Source organism: Lepidochelys kempii, chromosome 17 (genome assembly GCF_965140285.1).
Source record: "Lepidochelys kempii isolate rLepKem1 chromosome 17, rLepKem1.hap1, whole genome shotgun sequence".
NCBI classification, from domain to species: domain Eukaryota; kingdom Metazoa; phylum Chordata; order Testudines; family Cheloniidae; genus Lepidochelys; species Lepidochelys kempii.
The window spans coordinates 16,405,262-16,419,003 of record NC_136396.1 but is presented as its reverse complement, the minus strand read 5'-3'; the positions used below and the strand labels follow the sequence as shown (position 1 = coordinate 16,419,003).

At 45.1% G+C, this 13,742-nt stretch overlaps 1 protein-coding gene across 4 annotated transcripts in view; it reads left to right on the top strand.

Annotated features, from left to right (window-relative positions):
- GTF2IRD1 (GTF2I repeat domain containing 1) overlaps positions 1-13,742 on the top strand; it is a 173,269-nt gene that overhangs the window by 27,887 nt on the left and 131,640 nt on the right. The window contains exon 2 of one of the 4 annotated variants that reach the window (XM_073315869.1): positions 4,010-4,107. The exons of the other annotated variants lie outside the window; for them this stretch is intronic. The gene's annotated coding sequence lies outside the window, so the exon portion shown is untranslated. The remainder of the gene's footprint in view (positions 1-4,009; positions 4,108-13,742) is intronic. 4 annotated transcript variants of the gene reach the window in all.

Genomic DNA, 13,742 nt, shown 5'->3' with positions numbered 1-13,742 from the left:
TACAGCAAGAGTGCTTTGCTGAGGAAGATCAATTTGCCCATTAACTACCCTGAGATTTAAAGCAGCCAATAAATCTCTGCCAAGGATAGGAGTGCCTTTGTGGACAATGTAGAACTCTGCAGTTACACATCAATCACCAAAAGTAACTATTGCTGGTGGGCAGCCATGTACTAGAATATGGTTTTTCAGATAGCACACTAAGTGAAGTTTGGGTTCAGTAAGAGGCACATCTTTAAAGTAATGCAAATAGATGGAATCAGGTAGTATAGACACTGCTGAGCCAGTTTCCAACATTAGCTGAATAGAGTGTGGTTTGCCTGAGGATATGGCGGAAACCTTTACAGTGCACTTTATTTGTTCTGGAATATGTGCAGTAGTGATTTTGTCCACGCTCAGCACAGTAACATCTGGTATTGTAACTGCATGCACCTGTTGATTGAACTGGCTGCTGCGACATACTTTGGCAAAATGCCCAATCTTTTTGCAATGATTGCACTGAGCTACTTTTGCCAGACATCCTGTGTCGCTTGCAAGGTGTTGTGGGGATCCACAGCAAAAGCATGCTTTTACTATATTTTGAATTTGCTGATTCAGTGGTTTTCCATTCGTTTTCCTCTTGTAATCGTTTGTCTGCAGCAATAGTGAACTTTTCTGCAAAGGAGTCACAGCCTGGACTGTGCCTCCTGTATCCAGGCTCATTATTTTGGCTTCAGCTGAAGCTGACTCAATCTGAGTAGCAATGGTTATTGCTTTTTCTAGTGTAAGTTGTGGTTCTAGAAGTAAGCATTCTCTTACACGAAGCATGGTTGTTTTCTCAATGAGCTGGTCTCTAATCATCAGCCCTATTCCCAAAGTCACAAGTTACAATCAGACTCCTCAGGGAAGCATTATGCTGCATTATAGTCTCCCCTGTTTTCTGCTCATGCTGGTGAAATCTGGAGCGATTAGCTACTACCTTCACTTTTGGCACAAAAGAGTTCTTTAATGCCGTGAGTGCAGTCTCATATTTATCATCTGCAAGTGTATAAAATATACACTGCCCTTCTGCTCCAAGGCAGTGGATTAGCAGAGCACGCTTTCTTACTTCAGAAATTTCTGTAGCACTGATTGCAAGCAGATAAGTCTCAGACATATGGATCCAGGCAGTAAAAGCAATTGGAGGCTCACCTGGGCTTTGCAGAAAGGGTGCAGGTGGGTTCAGAGGCAGAAGATCCATCCTTGTCGCCAAAATGTTGTAGCAACCAGGCAAGATACTAAGAAACTTCAACAGGCCTTTATTTTTAAAGTGGAAACCTCTTTACTAAGCTGCTGCTGCACCCTCGGTAGCTCTCTCTCCGCCTCCTCCACTCCCCCCCCCTTCCTGTTTCCTGTCTTTTCAGACTCCCAACAGCCAGTGCTCCTAGTTCTAATAATTACAAGCAGCATCTAAACACCACAGAAATCTTTGAGCCCCTCATGCAGACAGACTGCTGGTGTTTTAAACACTGTCAATTGGGTCTGCTCTGAGTATGGTTGGATGACAGGTGTTTAAAACGCTGGTGGGCTTTCTGCCCAGAGATCCCAGCACTGGAGCTGAACCAGTGTTCATGACTGAAGAGGATGTTTGCAGATGTGTAGACAAGGCTTTAGGCTGGGACTTTCAAACCAGCCTAAAGGAGTTAGGCACTCAACTTCCTTCGAAATTCCAGGGGATTAGGGTACCTTGCTCTCTTTGGGACTTGCCGGCCTTGTAGTATGCACGAAAGAGGCTGTGTCATCCCCATAGGTGCATCTGAGGACAGATGTGTATATTTTTAATCCAGCTCACTTATCTCAAAACATTGCTCCCCTTTTGGCTTTTCCTTTGGGTCATCAAGAAGCAGATCTCTGCTTCGTAGCAGGAGCTGTCTGGCTTTCTGCCATGCTTGCGGCGTAGCTCAGAGTAAGGCCCTTCCTCTCTGATTTCCATTGGACACGTGGCATTCTGAGCCTTAAGAACAGTTGACCCCCTCACGGCACATTGTAAAGAGGTTAACAACGTTGAGCTATCCTATTGCTTCTGGGGGAGACTTTCAAAGATGCGAAGGATCAGGGAGGTAGGCACCTGACTCTCCTTTTGTGTCTTTGGAAATCTCGCCGTCATTTTGAAAGTGGTTTGGAAACCTTTCTTAGGCCAGGATCCAGCGAGCTTGTGGTTAAGAAGCAATTGGCTGGTTGTGAGCTTCAGAATTAGCACAGTTGCAGCCAGCTGTGTGTCTTGTGACTTGTAAGTCCTGTAAACATTTCTAAATGTCTTGGTGGTGGTGGTTCCCGGGTTGAGTGACCTGTTAAAAACACAGCTGCACCTTTCTCCCATGTCTCTCGAGGTTTGCATATCCTGCCTTTTGGCCAAAGCCACAGCTTCGCGATTCACTTTGGTGCCATATATGTTTCTGGTAGTCCATGCTGGAGCATTGTTTATGCATTTACCTTTCTAGCCTGTCCCTTTAAATAAACTGAGCAGAGAAACATAACAGAAATACACAGAGGGTCAGAGAGATCAAATAAATATTGCTATATTTAATTCACAAACCTTCTGCCAGTTGATATTGGTGGCCAGCTGCCATGAGTTGGGAAGGGCAAAAATGGCAGCACCTACCTTGCCGAGAGAGAGATCTGTCCCTTTCTTAAGAGGTGGTGCTGTGAGTGACTCCTAGATTAACAGACTGTGGTGGGGGCTCCGCCGTGCAAGGAGCTGCGGACTTGTGCTTAATTTTAAGCATCTGAATAGTCCAACTGATTTCATAGATGCTGTAGCACACAGCCCTTGAGGGGCCAGCAGGGCTAGTGGTCAGTCTGCAGCTGAACAGTCTCTTCAAGCCTTGAGGTGGCTCTTTTGGGCAGTCTGGGGGCCTGGCAGCCATATCACTGTGTGTTTCAGCCTCCATCCTCCAGCCCTGAGTCCTCTTGGATCTCTCGAGCAGCAAGAGGGAGGAGGGAAGGGTAGCAGGACCCAGGCCCTCCCTCTCTCCGCTTGGGCCCTGGGCAGGACCTGGTGGAGAGACAAGGCGTGGATCAGTGTCTTTTGACTGCTCCTCCAGGTCAGTCTCCCCTGGGGTGCTTCCTGCCTTGCCTTTGGGGTGTGGCCCCAGTCTACTGCTGACAGTCTTGGGAGTTCAGGGCTTCAGCTGAGCATGTGTGAGTCAGGGGGACAGGGAGGAACGGGGGGACAGGGACACTTCCCAGCTCATGCTCAGAGTCCAGTTGCCCCCTCCCCCTTTAATCAAGGAATCCCAGCCGAGTCTTACTCGTATTCTCTGTGTTTCTGCCTCCGTGGCTGCAGTCTGTCCGCCTTCCTGCACTCCATGCGCCCTCTGCCAGAGCTCTCTTCTAAACAGGTCCTCCACAGGGAGCATGCTGCTGAGGGATGGGGTCTTCCTGGCCTGACAGAGTTGCACCACTCCTTGTACCTTTAGTGTGGGGTCTGTAAACCCCATCACACATGCTCAGAGCTAAGCATATGCTTGAGAGTGCTGTTGGATGGGAGTGCTCAGCACCTTGCGAGACTGAACCCGTACCAAGGTTCCCAGTGGACTGCATGGAAACTTGAGCTCTTCCTCCTCTCCTGGTTCTAGGGTGCTCGGCTTGGCTTTGGGTTTTGGGGCGAGTTGTTGTCGACATTTATCGTCTGCGTCTGTGGCCAAGCCAAGCATGTTGCTTTTAAATGTGTCCTTTGTGTTACGGTTAGGCTGGCGGCCATGCGTGGGAGCCATGGAGCTGTTCAGCTTTGTTTAATCGCTTTGGAAATCTTTGGATAGAGGGCTTCACGAGGGCTAGAAACAAGGTTCAGTTCCATTAATAGCACTTACCATAACATAGTGATGTCCCAGTATCACATCTACTATGCTGAAACCAGACATATATTAAAGAAAAGATTAAACCATAGTAAAAACATTTAGTAATGGTTTTTTTTGTTTAGAGACCTCGTTATGCAGCTCTAATTTACCTGGAAAGCACTTGATGATTGATTGATTATTTATTTATATTGCAGTAGTGCCCAGGAACTCCTGTCATGGACCAGGACCATGTTATGCTAGGTGCTGTACAAACACAGACCAAAAAGATTATCCCTGCCCTTAAGAGTTTGCGGTAAGTGCTGTCCTGACTAGTGATGCTCTCCTGAACCGGGGCCTACGCTACGACACTCCTAGTACTATTCAGAAACATCCCTAAGATGGCTGGCTAGATGGCAGTGCAATCATGGTGCTGAGTGCAGTGTTGCCAACATTGTATTTCAAAAATAAGGGACTGTTTTCTTAGCACCCCGGTTCCACCTCCCAGTATTATTTATTTTATTTATTTATTTTTATTTATTAAGCAGTATTCACCTACGTTCGCTGTGATATTTCTTGCTGCTTTTTGCATCACTCAGCAGCTCTCGATCTCATTGTACGGAGATGAAGTACAGGACAGGTAATTTTCTATTTAAATAAGGGACAGCCCTTGTAATACGGGGTTGTTGGTAGCCTTACCTGAGTGGATATAATTATCTCAGAACCAGGCTGTGCCACCCATAGTTGTACCCTATTTTCCTATTGATTTCAGTATGAGTAATGGTCCACAACCAATGAGAATTAGGGGGTAAAAAGTCTAGCCTTAATTTGGTGCCTGATTCTGTTATCTATACTCAGACAAAACATATGTTGACTTTGCCTGAATAAAGATTGCAGGATCAGGCCTTAAAGAATTAAATAAGACTAGTGAAGAGAGAAACACTTATAGAATACTGTACTACATCACACCCAATGCAGTGCCATGGAGGGAAAACTGCATTGAGAGGGATATCAGCATGGAAAAGAAAGAGAGATGACAAGTTGGAAGGATGCAGGAAGGATGCTCAGGGGGCAGCAGCTGCAGAGAAAAAGGGACGGGTGCCAGGTATATGAATGGACAGAGCAGAGTCTGGGAGAGGGGCGTAAAGAGAGAGGGTCTGTGTTACTTTTCTGTACACAGTTGAGAATTATTTTCAGGGCTTTTCCAGTCCCCTGGCCCTTCTCCGGTAACATACAAGCAAATTACATCTTTCTTTTTTTTCTTTTCTTTGTAAATGTAAAGTTTTAAGTCTTTTAAACTAAACTCTGTCCTGGTGAAACTAGAGATGTAATGCAGGTAGGGGCTGGTTGGGAAGAAGGCTCCCCACTTCAGTCTGTGCTTTTGAAGCAGTCTTGATTTTTCTGAAAGGAGGGACAGTTGTACTGGGGTGCCCAGTCCATGGAATTAGAGGTGCATGCGTAGCAGAGGGGAGGGATGAAGGGCTGGGGAATGAGTCCGTGATTTGTTTGGGGGCTTTTTCCCCCAAAGGGGAGATGTACATATTTGTCTTTACTGGTGAAGGAAATTCTCCTTTCAATGCACTTTCTGCCCTTTGTTGTCCCTAAATCTATCCATCCATCCCAGCAGTGTTCAGCTGGAGTAATTTGCAGAGGGGGATCTGGGCATCTTCTCTAGGAAATTTTAAAAACAAAGGTTTCAGAGTAGCAGCCATGTTAGTCTGTATTCGCAAAAAGAAAAGGAGTACTTGTGGCACCTTGGTGAGCTACAGCTCATGAAAGCTTATGCTCAAATAAATTTTAGTCTCTAAGGTGCCACAAGTACTCCTTTTTCTTTTTTTTTTTTTTAAAAACAAAGCAGAACAAAAAAAACCCATGCTATCTTGCAGAGGCATAGGTCCCCAGCTCATAGAAAACATCTTTATGAGCTGGGGATGACTCTGGAGCCTCCAGAGAGGCGCTGAATTCCTTTAGGGGCAGAGAACTCCCCCTTTCCCCTCCGGCCCCTCAGATCAGTTTGAACAGGATAAACAGAATTTTCAATCCAGGAGACAGTTGCTTCTGCCCTCCTGTTTCTCACACCCTCAGGGAACGGGGTATGTAGCCTAGCTTCAGTTAGAGCAGGTCAGAAAATGGACATTTCATAGAATCACAGAAATGAAGGGCTGGATGGGACCTTAGGGTCCTCTAATCCATCCTCCCTTTGCTGACAGAGGCTTCATTCTACCTAGACCATTCTGACAGGGTTTCTCTAACTTGCTCTTAAACCTTCAATGACAGGGATTCCAGAAACTCCTCAGGTAACCTGTTCCAGTGCTTAATTATCCTTATCATTAGAACGTTTTTCCTAATATCTAACCTGAATCTCCCTTGCTGCAAATGAAGTCGATTATTTCTTGTCCTATCCTTGCTGGTCATGGAGAACAATTGATCACCGTCCTCTTTAACCGTTTTCAAATTTGTAAAAGGTTGTTGTAATGGCCCTCCTCAGCCTTCTCTTCTGTAGACTGAACAGGCCCAGTTCTTTCAACCTTTCTTCCGAAATCGTTTTCCAAACCTCTTATCACTTTTGTTGCTCTCATCCAATGAAAGAACACACAAGGTAACATGTGACAACACTGACCAACCACAGCGCATGGTGCATTGAAACCATATTTCCACGTCAAGTTGAAACGAAATGAAAGTCAAAACAAAATCAAATGCTCTGTTTCGTTTTCAATTGCTCTTCCACCTCTAAACGTTCTCGTCTGAGATTTTTGTTGTTGAAATTGACACATTGCCACGAAACATTTGCATTTTAACGAAACAGCATTTTTCAACCAGAAACTGTTCCATTTAAAACATTATACCTGTCCTTTAGCTGTCTGATATTGCCTAATATAGAATAGTAGAGTATAATGGTATGCTTTGGACCAGACTGTCCTAGGTTTTACACTCCTGGGGATTGCTGTGACCTGTGGGAATATTAACAGCAATAATAATACATAATTATATAGCACTTTTCCTCAGTAGATCTCAAAGCCCTTTATAAATGAGGTCAGTATCATCTCCATTTTACAGCGGGGGAAACTGAGGCACTGAGCAGGAACAAAAAAGGCCAGTGGTGGAACTGGGCATAGAACCCAGGTTTTCAGAGTCCCAGCCTGGTGCTCTATCCACTAGGTCACAATGCCTCCTGGGGGGTGGGCTGGTCTCAGCCTTTGCTGCTCCCCTTGCAGGCTGTTTCAGCTCAGAGCAGAGAGGAGCTGCAGCAGGCTGGGTGCGTAACTGAGCATTGTGCACCCTCTTCTCTTGCTAAAGGGGTGTGGGTGAGGTGAGAGGGTGGGGCAGTTGGCCTGACAAGGTGCCAGCCCTGAGGGGGACAGGGGACGCGCAGAGAAGGGAAAGAGGCAAGCTTAGCAATGCTTCCTCCCACACCATGAGAGCTTTAATCTAGCTCGTGTGGGGAACAATAGCTATGTAGACATGGTAGCACAAGCAACTTGCGTACATACCCGGGGTCCCTGGAGGGCTTGCACTTGGGTGGCTAGCCCATGGATAGCTCAGTGGTTTGAGCATTGGTCTGCTAAACCCAGGGTTGTGAGTTCAATCTTTGAGGGGGCCATTTAGGGATCTGGGGCGAACACTGGGGACTGGTCCTGCTTTGAGCAGGGGGTTGGACTAGATGACCTCTTGAGGTCCCTTCCAACTCTGATATTCTATGGTTCTATGTGTACTGCTGTTATGCTGGCTAGACGAAGCTCGCAGGGGTATGCCTGTCTGGGCTGCAAACACACCTTCCTTTGCAGTGTAGACCCGGCCTGAGACACAAGATTCCTGGGTTCTGTTCCCATTTCTGACACCAAGTTACTATGGGACAAGTCACTTAATTACTCTGTGTGTTGGTTTCCCCTTCTGTAAAACGAGGCTAGTCCTACCATACCCGCTGGCACAGGGGTTGGGAGGTTCAACCCCTTAGTGTCTGTAGAGAGAGGCCTGAGAGATCCTGGGCTGGAAGGTGCTATGCAAGGCAAGTGCTAAGTTGTAGCATTATTTTGTTATGAACTAATAAAACCCCACAGCTGGACAACTGCATACAATGTCAGGCAGTGTCAGAGCTCATACTTCTTTGAAACACCACTAAGCTCTGACTAGCAACCATGTTCTTCCCTCCTCCCCCACCCTCCCCCCCGCCAGTCCCTATAGCTACTGTATTATGATTTCCCAGTAACATTGAGATCTGATACAGCTTCTTCATTTGTAATGCTAGTCACGCTGCAGCATGCAAAATACCTTTTCCTTTTTCTCTGCTAATAGCTTTTGATTGAGTTTTGGATGCAGTTTATAAACCAGTTACTGGTGATTTTTTTCTGCCAGTTCTACCGAGAAACCTATTTTAAACTGTGTCCAGTGCAGCTGTCTGATGTCATTTCAGGGTGCAAAAGGATGAGGGCGGAACAAGCCAAGCTCTGAGGCCTTGGGACACCTGGAAACCAACCTGCTTTGATGATTTGGATCAGGCACAAAAGCATTTCTGCTCACCAGACTTGTTTTTAGCAGGCTGTTAGTAGAGCCATCCCTTGTGTGGCTTTTTTGAGGGGGAGGGAGTGGGTGATGGATGTATCTTTTTTTTTTTTCCTTTCATCTGGGTGAAAAAAAGCTTTTGTCTGTAATTGTCAGTGTGAGTTCTCCCTGCCTGAGGAACAGATTCTTAAGTTATGTGAATCATGAGTAATTATTTACCTGTAGGGCTTCTGAACACAGACCCCTTTTTAATTTTAAAGAAGTATGTGTAATGGAAAATTGCAGTTAGGATCTCCCTAACTGTGCAGAAAACAAGAAGCTTTTTATGTTGGCTCCTCCTACTAGAAAAGCAGGCTAGAATAAAGATTTACAGTGTTTGGGAGATTAAAGGCCCTTGTTACATTGTTCAAATACCACGAGATTAGTTTCCAAGGAGACAGATACCAGTTGTCATAGGCACCAGGAGGCCAGGAATTAGGATTGCGATTTTTTTTTATCCTGATCACGCAAACAGTAGCTGAATGCTGTTAAAACTCTGGCTTTAAATAACATGAGTGTTAGCTTACATACCAAGAAACCAGACTCTGGAAACTTTTTTTTTCCCACCCCCCCGGTTTCTTTTTGAGGAGTCTTGGCTTGAACTCTGCTCCACGAATGTAGTAAATCAACATTTAAAAAATAAAAATAGCCCCCTTTCCCTATGCCACTGAGAGTGTTAATTTCCCTTTTTGGTCTCTGTTGCCAGAAGTCACTCACCTTCCTCTTCCCTCCTCCCGCTTGCCTTGGTAAATTAAGAAATACAGCTCCATTTTAGAGCTAAAACACTCCTGATCCTCCTGACCCGCTTTCCCTTGCTCTGTGAACACAAAGTTACATAAATTAGCAGAGAGGTCACCCCTGGGGCATTTTCATTTTGTTCATCAATATGGGGTATGTGGGCTGGCAAAGAACTTGAGTTTCAAAACTGCACCCCACCTCTGAGCCATCAGCCAGTGTCTGGCTGTAATGCAGCAGAGAGCAGAGGCTTTTATTTTTCAAGCCCTGCAGAAGAGGAGACAAAATTCCTTTGACTGATACCGATGCTAGATACATTTTAATGTGGGACTTCATCCCAAAGGGGAAATAAACTAGAGCAAGAGTTGTCAATCTCGTCTATGACCTCCCATGTAGGCAGGAACTATCTAGGAACTCCTTCCTATTCAGAAATATGAGAAGGGCGGAGGGGTGCTTATCTCTAATTTGAGAACCCCTGAACCAGGAGCATTAGGTCCCAATTCCATAAGGTGCTGGACAGCACCTCAACCCTGACTTCAGTGGCAGTTGAAGGCTCAGGATCAACCCTGGTCTTATTTACAACCAAATTTTGTGTAACAGTAGGTGGAAAAATAAGGGCGGCTGTTGACCCTGGTAAAATATGGTGCCTGTGAGTTTATTACTTAGGGGAGAAGCTGTTATTTCCAAGTGCAGTAGCAGGGTCTTTGTACTCCTGTTAAATACATTATATTACAAACTGTATGTGAGGGATAGGATTTGCTGCATCACTAATACAGAAGCACATTTCTCTGTAACCCACAGCACAATGCATCAAATTCTGCTTTCATTTACATCAATGTAAATCCATGTCATTTAGCTGAAGCCAGTGGGGTCTTCGGGGATAACGCACATGCAGAATTTGGCACTATATTTCTCAAAAAAATCTTTGTTCAAAAATTCCTCTTTCGGGAGCACATGGCTAACAAAAGCTTATCCCTGATGCCGTACAATGAGCTGTTTGATCTGTCTGTGTTTCTGTTGCTGGTCTGTCTAGTTGTGCCTACACAAAACTGAAATACCTACCACTGTTGGTACCCCTGAAAGAGTCCTGTGACTTCTGAGGGTAACTTTTTTTTTCTTTTTCATAGTAGGTAGGTAATCATCTCTTGAGCTAGCTAGTGATAAACGTTCCTGATTAGTGATCAGAATGGTACAGGGAAAGGCAGCAAACCCACAGGGAGATGGGATTAGTCACTTAGCAAACGCTACTAATTTTAGTCTTCTGGACCCTTGGGTTCTGAGAAGAGTGATTTGAGTCCTTTCATCACTCCCTACTGTCAAACTATTTTTTTTTTTTATTTTTATTTTTATTGCTCTCATGGTGGAGGGGGCTGTAATACTGGACTTCGGTATTGCTGGCAGTTTCTGTTACTAGGAAATGGGAAATGCCGTATTGTTTCCACCCCTCTAGGAATGACAGAAGAAATGTATCCTCGTTCCTATGATTAAATCTTACGGTTTGTAGATTCATTTTCCCCCTTCCTGGGGTGCATATAGGGTGGGTTAGAAGTGTAGGTGTCGGAAGAGGGAGCTTCGCCACTATTGAACTTCAAAGTCTGGGGTTTATGATCTGAAACCTCCAAGATGCCAAAAGGAGGCAAAACTCTGGGGATTTTTCCTTTGAAATGAAAGGGTCATGTGAATTCCCCGGGTCTGCCAAAAATAAAACCAGAACTCTCCTGCTGCAGAGCGTCTGCCTTTGGATTTTGTTGAGGTGATGGAGCTGTGACATGAGAGAAGCCCCAAAGAACCTCTTGAGCAGCACGTATCGCAGGGGAATGAATCACATCGCCTCCTTTGGTGAGAGCTGCAGTAGGAAAGGAGGCCAGGCACTTGCATAAGGAGTGGAGAGATCTCTAAAGGAAAGTTGACTCATGAGAGTCAGCGTACTGTGTGTCTGTGGCTGAGGCTCAGCTAAGGCAGAAAGCTTCATTGTAAGAGCGTCCTCCTTGACCCTGAGAGTGCTTCAGGGCTCCAGTTGGTGAGCTGAAGGAGTATTCCTCCCCCCACCCCACCCCGGCAGGGGGAACACCAGCAGGATTTGTGTTTGGTACAAAACCCCTTGTCTCTATTAAACCTTGTTATGATCCGGATCGTGGGGGAGGCAAGGGTTGCGCGGGCAATACAAAGTAGGCGTCCCACTGGCTCAGATGTGGCACGAGTATTGTACATACAGATATAAAAGGGCTTTTCTCTGACGAGATTGCTATTCTGCTGTTTATCTTGGCCATGTGGTCTCACGGATAGTGGCAGGACTGGAAGACCTGGTTTCTGTTCCTGGCTCTGCCACTGACCTGCTGTGTGTGACCTTGGGCAAGACACTTCACATCACTTTCTCTTTGCACCCTGTTTATTTAGATTGTAAAGTTTCTGGGGGCAGGAAGTGTCACTGACTGTGCGTACGTGTACGTAATATATATTACAGCACCTAGCTCAGTGGGGTCCCATTAGAGCCTATAGGCACTGTCACAATGCAAATAATAAGTCTCTTGTTTCCTTCTCAGAAATACTTACCTTTTCCATGTCTGAACTGGAGCTACAGAGAGCCTCCTGTTCTGGTCACCAGGGTGAGTCAGAAGAATGGCTCTACTTCTCCCTACAGCATCCTATAGTCCAACACCTGGTGACACCCAACTTTAAACATTACAGTATCCCTGTGTGTGTTATGAAGGGGGGTGATGATGACATCAATATGTATTGACTGAATGCACAGAAGTGATTGGCCTGTTGCATTTCATTTAATGCTTTAGTCCTTGAGACAGATATTGTAAATTCAAATTTGAGATTGTAAATGATATGATTTTTTTTATCTGCCATGATGGGACTCCCATAGAAGCTAGTCAGCATGGCTACATCTTCTAGCGGCAGTAGTTAGTATTATTAATAAAGGTAGTGCCTAGCAGGGCCTGGTTGTGCCAGCTCTCTGCAGGCACATAATAAGACAGTCCCTGCCTCAAGAGGCAACACAGACAAACAGGGAATGAGAGGCTCAGAGAGGAGATGTGACATGCCCAAGGTCACCCAGCCAATCAGTGGCTGAGCCAGGACTAGACCCTAGATCTCCTGACTCCCAGTCCAGTGCAATATCCTGGGAGCCATGCCGCTTCTCACTGCGGATTGATGGGAAGTGCTCCCTTCTCTCCCAGATTCTACTCCCTGGTTCCGGAAGGCAGGGGTGATTAGGACTCCAGGCTAGGTCTCCAGCGTGGTGTTACTCCTGACTGCTGCGAGGCTGCCATAAAGATCCACTGCTGTCGTTTTAAATAGGGTATTGGTTTTGAAGCAAACTCTTAAAAACAGTTGCACCATAATTCAGAATGGTTTTAAAAAAAGTAAACATGTTTCTTCCTGTGAGCAGTCATTATTTTAATTTTACGTTTTCTACTGGTGGTGTAGCATGAAAACAGTGTAAAATTGGGCACACACAGTACCTGCTATGTTTTGTGCCATTGTAATAACTCTGGGCAAAGGGTCATAATCTTCTGTGTCACATGCAACCCAATTGGCCTGCAAACATTTATAGTAGCTCCTGATAACCATCTTTTTAAACCCTCCCTGATTACATACATAAATAGGGGCCCAATTTTCAAACAAATCCCAGCCAACAAGAAAGCTCAGCTTCCATTTCTAGGCACCAAAATAAATGGTTGGATTTTCAACTTTTTTTTTTTTTTTAAACCTGGCCATAAGGGCCTCGATGGGTGCTGCATATTTTTGAAATCTGCCCCTAATATAGGTGCTTAAATGGGAGCTGAGGTATTTATGAAAACCTGGCTCCAGTTGTGGCTGCTGAGCACTTGAAAATCAGACCGTGAGCTCTTTGGAAAATCTGGTGCTTAGACCCTGATTACTTGCAATAGGGTCTCGCGAGCTGGCTATCATGCTGTTCTGTCCTGACCTGGTTACAACACTGTGAAAACCGGTCATGTAGATGGCTATTATTTCAAGCTGTTGCAGACTCAAGCAGACAAAACTGCATTGGTATATGGTCACTTGATGTTTTGAAGGGTTGTTTTTTTTCCTTCCTGAAACCAGAGGGATAAAGTCTCGGCCTCTTTCAAAATGAAGGTTTATAGTCTGGAGTACAGGAGATGGTCACCAGGGAAAAGTGATGACTTGCTGAGCTGCTGTCTGCTGGCTCAATTCAGTTCTGATTCAGCCTCCGCTGGTCGTATATATGGATCATCTCGCTTTCATTTTGAAACCTTGCTACTTCAAGGCAGAGTGGGTCAAGTTGTTGAGGGATTGAGTGTCAGGTGTCTCTATTATCTGTTTGAGCTACTAATGTCTTAGCTTTTTTAGATTAATCAGACCTGTAATATTCCTTTTGATGGTTTTTTTGTGTGTGTAGCAGATCTTCTATTGTGCTTTTTATAATAAACGTGTAACACACGGTTTTTGTGGGTGAATAAACTTGCACATTTTTGCTTCATTATAAAGCAGTTTTTTTTTGTGGATAGGAATTTCCATGTATTCCCCCAGGTCAGTTCTTTCCCCCCACGCTGTGCAGTTATCTTCCAGTTTACCTGAACAGATATGCCCTGTTTTTTAGAAGTACAGTCTTCCTCCTTAGCTACAAACAGTTATAAACCAGCAGATTCTTATTTCTACACAATTGAAAGATTGGTTTGCAAGTAG